Source organism: Nyctereutes procyonoides, unplaced genomic scaffold (genome assembly GCF_905146905.1).
Source record: "Nyctereutes procyonoides isolate TBG_1078 unplaced genomic scaffold, NYPRO_anot_genome, whole genome shotgun sequence".
Lineage (NCBI taxonomy): Eukaryota > Metazoa > Chordata > Mammalia > Carnivora > Canidae > Nyctereutes > Nyctereutes procyonoides.
In genome coordinates, this window is record NW_026575019.1 from 343,714 (window position 1) to 353,667 (window position 9,954).

General features: G+C 46.0%; 1 pseudogene; it reads left to right on the plus strand.

Annotated features, from left to right (window-relative positions):
* The first annotated feature begins 3,275 nt into the window (after nucleotides 1–3,275).
* Nucleotides 3,276–4,299, plus strand: LOC129521439 (putative olfactory receptor 2W6; annotated as a pseudogene).
* Nucleotides 4,300–9,954: the final 5,655 nt, after the last annotated feature.

A 9,954-nucleotide genomic window follows, 5' to 3' on the forward strand; every position in this document is an offset into this window, starting at 1 on the left:
GTAGAAAGCAGTATATTCAAGTCACCAAGTATAAGTGTATTATTATCTAAGTATATCTTAACTTTGGCTATTAATTGATTGATATACTTGGCACCTCTCACATTCGGGACAGAAATATTCATGTGTTAGTTCCTCTTGTTGGATAGATCCTTTAAGTATGATATAGTGTCCCTCTTCATCTCTCACTACAGTCTTTAGGATAAACTTTAATTCATCTCATATAGGATGGCTACCCTTGGTTTCTTGAGGACCATTTGAATGGTACATGGTTCTCCAACCATTTATTTTCAGGCTGGAGGTGTCCTTATGTCTGAAATTTGTCTCTTTTAGACATCAAATAGTGGGTCTTCCTTTTTTATCCAGTCTGAAATCCTGCGCCTTTTAATAGGGTCATTAAGCCCGTTCACGTTCTGAGTTACTATTGAAAGATATGAATTCAGTGTCATCATGATGTCTATTCAGTCCCTGTTTTGGTGGATTATTCCCTTGGAATTCCTCTTTCTTTTACAGAGTCCCCCTTTGTATTTCTTGCAGAGCTGGTTTGGTGGTCACATATTCTTTCAGTTTCTGCCTATCTTGGAAGCTCTTTATCTCTCCTTCTATTCTGAATGAGAGCCTTGCTGGATAAAGTATTACTGGCTGCTTGTTCTTCTCATTTAGGACCCTGTATGCATCTTGCCAGCCTTCTGGGCTGCTGGGTCTCTTTGGCAGGTCTTGTCCTTCTAGCTATTCTCTGCTGTTAATCTAATATTTCTCCCCATAAAGATTAGTGATTTCTAGTCTCTTGCTGCTTCAAGGATCTTCTCTTTATCTTTGGAATTTGTAAGTTTCACTATTAAATGTCGAGGTGTTGAGCGATTTTTATGATTTTAGGGGAGATCTCTCTATCTCCTGAATCTGAGTACCTCTTTCCCTTCCCAAGTTAGGGAAGTTCTCAGCTATGATTTGCTCAAATACACTTTCTGGACCTCTGTCTCTTTTGTTGCTCCCCGGAACCCCATTGAAACATAGATTTTTCCTTCTGAGTCTGTCATTTATTTCCTTTAACCTATCCTCATGATCTTTTAATTGTCTTTCTCTTTTTTCCCTCAGTTTCTTTCCTTGCTATCAATTTGTCTTCTATGTCACTCACTGGTTCTTCTACCTTGTTAACCCTCTTGTTATGACCTCCAGTTGGTTTGCATCTCATTTAATTGATTCTTAATTTTGGCCTGATTAGATCTAAATTCTGCAGTCATGAAGTCTCTTGAATCCTTTATACTTTTTTCTAGAGCCACCAGTAGCTTTATAATTGTGCTTCTGAATTGGCTTTCTGACATTGAATTGTAGTCTAAATTTTGTAACTCTGTGGGAGACAGGACTGTTTCTGATTCTTTTGTGGTGAGTTTTTCATTCTAATCATTTCACTCAGTGCATGTGGCCGGAAACAAGTTGTACTGGAAAAAGCAGAAAAAGAAAGGAAAGAATAATATGGGGCTGAACAAATAGAAAACAAAAAACAAGGGGGAGTACCCTCTGATTCTATATACTGTAAATCCCTCGACTTCCCCTGGAACTTTCCAATGCTGTTTGGTCAATAACTTGCTTTTCCCCGTCCTTCTAGCTGGTCTTCTGGGGGAGGGGCCTGCTGTGCTGACTCTCAGGTGTGCTCACCTGGGGGAGCTGCCCAGCCCCCCTGCCAGGTGCATGGCTTAGTAGGAGCTATTTATCCTGTGAGGCCCCTGCTCAGTCCCAGGTACAAGGTACACAAGGAGGAACAACAACAGTGGCAGCGGCCAGCTCACCAGCCCTTGAGTCAGCTCCTGCAGTAACTACTGCAGCCCCCAGTCTGCAGGGGCCTGGATGCTCTGGAGTCGGGAGGTGCCGATCTGCACAGCTCGGGGTTGCCTGGCCGTAGGAGCATCCTTGATATCCTGTGTCTTCCTGGCCTCTGCCTGTCCCAGGGGGAGTGCCGGATGTTGGGCTGTGTCCCCAGTGCCCTGGGCTCCGGGGCCGGCACCACTGGAATTGCGCTCCCAGGGTCGGCAACCTGGTCCGCCTGGAACCGCTGCTGGAGCTGCCGCCTCAGCTGCTCCCATGGCCCCGCCGGGTGCACACTCCAGCCCTTTAGGGAGCTCTGATGGCGGTGTGTGGCGTGCTCTCCCCGCGGCACAGATCCTCTGTTAGTGCCTCTGGGAGCCTGGGGGCATCCCTGCCCCTCCTGGGATCCCGCCTGAGTTCACTGCGAGCTCCTTTCTATCTGGGAAGGTTGGTAAAGCTCCTGCTTCTTCCGGACTGGGCTTTCCTGTCCTGGGGGCACTCGACACACCGCCTTTGCCCGGCTCCTTGCGGGGTGGGGGGGCCCTCCCCCTCGGACGCTTTTTTTACTTCTTTATTTTTTCCCCTGTCTTCCTACCTTGATAGAAACACAAACTCTTCTCACTGTAGCATTCCAGCTGTACTCTCTTTAATTTTTTTTTAAATTTTTATTTATTTATGATAGTCACAGAGAGAGAAAGAGAGAGAGGCAGAGACATAGGAAGATGGAGAAGCAGGCTCCAAGCACCGGGAGCCCGACGTGGGATTCGATCCCGGGTCTCCAGGATCGCACCCTGGGCCAAAGGCAGGCACCAAACCGCTGCGCCACCCAGGGATCCCCCTGTTCTCTCTTTAAATCTCAGGCCAAATTCATAGGTTTTCAAGATGATTTGAAAGTTATCTAGGTAAGTTGGTGGGGTCAGGTGACTTGGGGATCCTACTCTTCCACATTCTTGCTCCACCTCTGCTCTTTTATCTAATTTTTTAAATAAGATTTTATTTATTCATTCATGAGAGACACACAGAGAAAGGCAGAGACACAGGCAGAGAGAGAAGCAGACTCCATGCAGGGAGCTCCATGTGGGACTTGATTCCGGGCCAGGGATCACACCATTCGCCAAAGGCAGGTGCTCAACCCCTGAGCCACCAGGCGTACCCTTTTTTATTCAAAATTACTTTATTCCTAATTATATTAAAAAAACTTATGTTTTTAAAATATCTATGTGCTTATGTCATTTAACCACATTATAAGATATTGAGGCAAAATTGATAGCTTTCATCCATTACAGGCAAATATTTTTTTAGCACCTCCCACTACAATTTCAGGGATGGGCAGGTGTGAGACCCAAGTCCAGCAAGTTCCAGCATGAAGGTGGCACTATGAATGCATCCAACGTCAGGACAAGTCGGGCGGCACCATTTCCTGCAGGAGTGACAGGCACCTGCTAACCTCTCCACACAGGCTTGTCAGGCTGAGAGTGATGGAGAGAGGTAATGCGATCTCCACAGGGGACTTCATTCTGCTGGACTTCTCTGACCGGCCAAAAACTGGAGATGGTTCTGTTTTTCATTAACATGGTTTTTTACCTTCTGGCCATCACGGGCAACTCGAGCATCATCTTCCTCTCAGTGATGGACTCTCGACTGCACGTGCCCATGTACTTCTTCCTCTGCAATCTTTCCCTCCTGGACATGTGCTACACCACTAGCAGCATTCCCCAGATGCTGATCAACCTGTGGGGCCCAAGCAAGACCATCACCTACGTGGGTTGTGTCATTCAGCTCTTTGCCTTCCTGTCTGTAGGAGGCACGGAGTGCATTCTCCTGTCTATAATGGCCTATGACCGCTTTGTGGCCGTCTGCAAGCCACTGCACTACATGGCCATCATGCACCCCCAGCTATGCCTGCAGCTGGCAGCCTTTGGATGGCTCAGTGGGATTGCCAACTCCATCCTCATGTCCCCACTGACGATGTCCCTGGGCTGTAGTGGTCAGCGCCACATCACCCACTTTGTGTGTGAGATGCCAGCCATCATCCGCATCTCGTGCATGGACACCAGGCATGTGGAAGGCCTGGCTTTCTTCCTGGCCATCCCCATCGTGCTAGTGCCTCTCTCCACAATCCTCGTGTCCTACGGCTACATTGCCGTCAAGGTTGCGGGCATCCGGTCTGCGGCTGGCAGGCGCAAGGCCTTCAACACCTGCTCATCCCACATGGCGCTGGTGTCCCTCTTCTATAGCAGCAGCATCTCCATGTAGATGCAGCCTGGGAATGTAGAAAGCCAGGACCAGGGCTAGTTCCTTACTCTGTTCTACCATCTGGCAACCCCCACCCTGAATCCTTTCATCTACATGCTGAGAAACAAAGACGTGCAGGGGGCAATGCAGAAGGTGCTGGGGAGAGACAGCTGCATACGGGGCGCTGGACCTCACTCACCACTGCGGGCATCCCAGGTGCCAGACCGAGCTGACCCCGGTGGGCTGCGGCTCTCTGGTCTGTAGAATCCATGGAGTGTCTGGTGCAGAGGCCGTGTGCAGGGTCAGCAGGATGCTGGACTGTGATTGTGGCAGGTCCAGGGCTCCCCAACTACAGGCCTGGCATCCGTGCTTGCCACTGAACAGACTCCCTGTCCATCCCAGAATACTATGCTGGCACTATTAAGTCAGATCTTGAGAAGGAGATGCTGTGGCAGAAAAACTGAGGCTGTGACAGGTATTTTGAGGTACAGGTGTTGCATTCTCAGTGTCCTTTTGTAGCAAAAGTCCTTGACCCTCCTGGAGACTCTGCTGTCACTTCTGTGCGCTCCTTCCTCTGCGCAATAAGTGATGGCAGCCTCGTTAAGAACAACACTTCTAAAAAAAAAAAAAAGAACAGCACTTCTTTAGAAGTGCAGGTCACAGGACACTTGTTTTTATTTTATTTATTTTTTATTTTTTTAATAATAAATTTATTTTTTTATTGGTGTTCAGTTTGCCAACATATAGAATAACACCCAGTGCTCATCCCATCAAATGCCCACCTCAGTGCCCGTCACCCAGTCACCCCCATCTCCCACCCACCTCCCTTTCTACCACCCTTAGTTCATTTCCCAGAGTTAAGAGTCTCTCATGTTCTGTCTCCCTTTCTGATATTTCCCACACATTTTTCTCCTTTCCCCTAATTCCCTTTCACTATTTTTAATATTCCCCAAATGAATGAGACCATATAATGTTTGTCCTTCTCCGATTGACTTACTCACTCAGCATAATACCCTCCAGTTCCATCCCCATCGAAGCAAATGGTGGGTATTTTTCGTTTCTAATGGCTGAGTAATATTCCATTGTATACATTAACCACATCTTCTTTATCCATTCATCTTTCGATGGCCACCGAGGCTCCTTCCACAGTTTGGCTATTGTGGACATGGCTGCTATAAACATCGGGGTGCATGTGTCCAAGCATTTCACTGCATCTGTATCTTTGGGGTAAATCCCCAGCAGTGCAATTGCTGGGTCTAGGGAAGATCTATTTTTAACTCATTGAGAAACCTCCACAGTTTTCCAGAGTGGCTGCACCAGTTCACATTCCCACCAACAGTGCAAGAGGGTTCCTTCTATCCTGAATGAGAGTCTTGCTGGATAAAGTATTCTTGGCTGTATGTTCTTCTCATGTAGGACCCTGAATATATCCTGCCAGCCCTTTCTGGCCTGCCAGGTCTCTGTGGAGAAGTCGCTGTTAATCAAATATTTCTCCCCATATAAGTTAGAGATTTCTTGTCTCTTGCTGCTTTAAGGATCTTCTCTTTATTGTTGGAATTTGCAAGCTTCACTATTAAATGTCCAGGTGCTGAGCAGTTTTTATTGATATTGGGGGGGATCTCTCTAATTCCTGGATCTGAATGCCTGTTTCCCTTCCCAGATTAGGAAAGTTTTCAGCTATGATTTATTCAAATACATATTCTGGACCTCTGTCCCGATTGGAACCCAATTAAATGTAGATTTTTCTTTCTGAGGCTGTCATTTAATCCCCTTAATCTATCCTCATTATCTTTTAATTGTTTTTCTCTTTTTTCCTCAGCTTCCCTCTTTGCCATCAACTAGTCTTCTATGTCACTCACTCGTTCTTCCACCTCGTTTACCCTCATCGTTAGGACCTCCAGTTTGGATTGTATCTCATTTAATTGATTTTTAATTTCGGCTTGATTAGATCTAAATTCTGCAGTGATGAAGTCTCTTGAGTCCTTTATGCTTTTTTCTAGAGCCACCAGTAGCCTTATAACAGTGCTTCTGAATTGGCTTTCTGACATTGAATTGTAATCCAAATTTTGTAACTCTGTGGGTGAGAGGACTGTTTCTGATTTTCTTTTGAGGTGAGGTTTTCCTTCTAGTCATTTTGCTAAGTGCAGAGTGGCCAAAAACAAGTTATATTGGGAAAAGGAGAATAAGAGAGAAGAGAAAGGAGAAAAGAAAAAGAAAAAAAAAGGAGGAAGGAAAAAAAGAGCAGAGAAGAAAAGGAAAAAAAAAGGAGTGGGGTGGGGAAGCAAACAGAAAACAAAAAACAAGGGGGAGTATCCTCTGATTCTGTACACTGTAAATCCCTTACTTCCCCTGGAACTTTCCAGGGCAACTTGGTCAATAGTTTGTTTTTCTGCTGTTGGTCAAGCTGGTCTTATGGGGGAGGGGCCTGCTGTGCTGATTCTCAGGTGTCAGCACTTGGGGGGGGTGGCTGCTCAGCACCCTACCTGGTGCAGGGCTCAGTGAAAGTTGTTTAACCTGTTTAACCTGTGAGGCCAATGTGAAGCTCTGTGGGGGTTGTTTATCCTGTGAGGCCCCAGGAGGAACAACAACAGCAGCAGCGGCGACCTCTCCAGCTCTGGAGTCAGCTCCTGCAGTAACTACCTGAGCTCTCTGTCTGCAGGGGCCTGGATGCTCCAGCGGCGACCTCTCTAGCTCTGGAGTCAGCTCCTGCAGTAACTACCTGAGCTCTCTGTCTGCAGGGGCCTGGATGCTCCGGGGGGGTGGGGGCCACTGATCTGCACAGCTCGGGCCGCCCGGTGGCAGGAGTGTCCTTGCTGTCCTGTGCCCTCTTCGTTTCTACCTGTCCGGGGGGAGCGCCGGATCTTGGGCAGTGTCCCCTGGCACCCTGGGCTCCCGGGCCTGCGCTGTTGGAATCCCGCTCCCGGCCCACAGTTCCCTCTGTGTGGAGCCTCTGCCCCAGCCGCCTCCGAGATGCTCCCAGGTCAAACCAAGTGCGCTGCAGCCCTTTATGGAGCCAGGTGGCGGGGTTTGGCGTGCTCTCACTGGGGTGCAGTTCCTCTGTTTGTGTATCTGGGAGCCTGCGGGCATCCCTGCCCCTCCTGGGATCCTGCTCTAAATCCCTGTGAGTGCCTTCCATCTGGGAAGATTGGTGAAGCTCCTGCTTCTCCTGGGCGGGGCTTTGCTGTCTTGTGGGCCCCTCCCCCTTGGCTGCCTTTTGTTTCTTTATTTCTTCCCCGCCGCCCCCCCCCCCCGTCTTCTTACCCTGATATAAGCATGAACTCTTCTCACTGTAGTATTCCAGCTCTTCTCTCTTTAAATCTCATGCCGAATTCGTAGGTTTTCAGGATGATTTGAGAGTTATCTAGGTAATTTGAGGGGACAGGTGACTTGGGGAACCTACTCTTCCGCCATCTTGCCCTGTCTCCTCCCTTTATTCCCTTTCACTATTTTTTATATTCCCCAAATGAATGAGACCATATAATGTTTATTCTTCTCCGATTGACTTATTTCACTCAGCATAATACCCACCAGTTGCATCCACGGTGAAGCAAATGGTGGGTATTTGTCGTTTCTAATGGCTGAGGAATATTCCATTGTATACATAAACCACATCTTCTTTATCCATTCATCTTTCGATGGCCACCGAGGCTCCTTCCACAGTTTGGCTATTGTGGACATTGCTGCTATAAACCTTGAGGTGCAGGTGTCCTGCCATTTCACTGCATCTGTATCTTTGGGGTAAATCCCCAACAGTGCAATTGCTGGGTCTAGGGCAGATATACTTTTCACTCTTTGAGGAACCTCCACACAATTTTCCAGAGTGGCTGCACCAGTTCACATTCCCACCAACAGTGTAAGAGAGTTCCCCTTTCTCCACATCCTCTCCAAAATTTGTGGTTTCCTGCCTTGTTAATTTTCCCCATTCTCACTGGTGTGAGGTGGTATTTCATTGTCGTTTTGATTTGTATTTCGCTGATGGCCAGTGATGCTGAACATTTTCTCATGTGCTTGTTGGCCACAACTATGTCTTCCTCTGTGAAATTTCTGTTCATTCCTTTTGCCCATTTCATGATTGGATTGTTTGTTTCCTTGCTGCCGAGTTTAATAATTTCTTTATACATCTTGGATACTAGTCCTTTATCTGATATTTACAAATATCTTCTCCCATTCTGTAGGTTGTCTTTTAGTTTTGTGGACCCTTTCTTTTTTTAAGATTTATTTATTTATGATAGACATAGAGAGAGAGAGAGAGAGAGAGAGAGAGAGAGAGAGAGGCAGAGACACAGGAGGAGGTAGAAGCAGGCCCATACTTGGAGACTGACGTGGGACTGGATCCCGGACCCCAGATTGCGCCCTGGGCCAAAGGCAGGCGCTAAACCACTGAGCCACCCAGGGATCACCTTGTTGACTATTTCTTTGGCTGTGCAAAAGCTTCTTATCTTGATGAAGTCCCAATAGTTCATTTTTGCTTTTGTTTCTCTTTCCTTCATGGATGTATCTTGCAAGAAATTACTGTGGCCAAGTTCAAAAAGGGTGTTGTCTGTGTTCTCCTCTAGGATTTTGATGGAATCTTGTCTCACATTAAGATCTTTCATCCATTTTGAGTTTATCTTTGTGTATGGTGCAAGAGAGAGGTCTAGTTTCATTCTTCTGCATGTGGATGTCCATTTTTCCCAGCACCATTTATTGAAGGGACTGTCTTTCTTCCAGTGGATAGTCTTTCCTCCTTTGTCGAATATTAGTTGACCATAAAGTTGAGGGTCCATTTCTGGATTCTCTATTCTGTTCCATTGATCTATGTGTCTGTTTTTTGTGCCAGTACCACACTGTCTTGATGACCACAGCTTTGTAGTATGACCTGAAATTTGGCATTGTGATGCCCCCAACTATCCTTTTCTTTTTTAATATTCCCCTGGCTATTCGGGGTCTTTTCTAATTCCACACATATCTTAAGATGATTTCTTCCAACTCTGCAAAGAAAGTCCATGGTATTTTGATAGGGATTGCATTAGACGTGTAAATTGCCCTGGGTAGCATTGACATTTTCACAATATTAATTCTTCCAATCCATGAGCATGGAATATTTTTCTATCTTTTTGAGTCTTCCTCAATTTCTATCAGAAGTGTCCTGTCATTGTTAGGGTATGGATCTTATACCTCTTTGTATGGTATTGGTATACCTCTTTGGTTTATTCCTAGGTATCTTATGATTTTGGGTACAATTGTAAATGGGATTGACTCCTTAATTTCTCTTTCTTCAGTCTCTTTGTTAGTGTATAGAAATGACACTGACTTCTATTGATTTTGTATCCTGCCACACTGCCACATTGCTGGATGAGTTCTAGGAATCTTGGGGTGGAGGCTTTTGGGTTTTCTGTGTAGAGTATCGTGTCATTGGCGATGAGGGAGAGTTTGACCTCTTCTTTGCCAATTTGAATGTCTTTTATGTCTTTTTGTTGTCTGATTGCTTCGGCTAGGACTTCTAGTACTATGTTTAATAGTAGTGGCGAGATTGGACATCCCTGTCTTGTTACTGATCTTAGGGGAAATGCTCCCAGTGTTTCCGTATTGAGAATGATATTTGCTGTGGGTTTTTTGTAGATGGCTTTTAAGATGCTGAGGAATGTTCCCTCTATCCCTACACTCTCAAGAGTTTTGTGATTTAGTTCTAATTTTAAAAGCATTATGGTCTGAAAATATGCAGGTGACGATCCCAGTCTTTTGGTATCGGTTCCAACCTTATTTGTGACCCAGTATGTGGTCTATTCTGGAGAAAGTTCCCTGTGCACTTGAGAAGAATGTGTATTCAGTTGCGTTTTGATGTAAAGTTTTGTCAATATCTATGAAATCCATCTGGTCCAGTGTATCATTTAAAGCTTTTGTTTATTTGGAGATGTTGTGCTTAGAAGACCTTTAGAT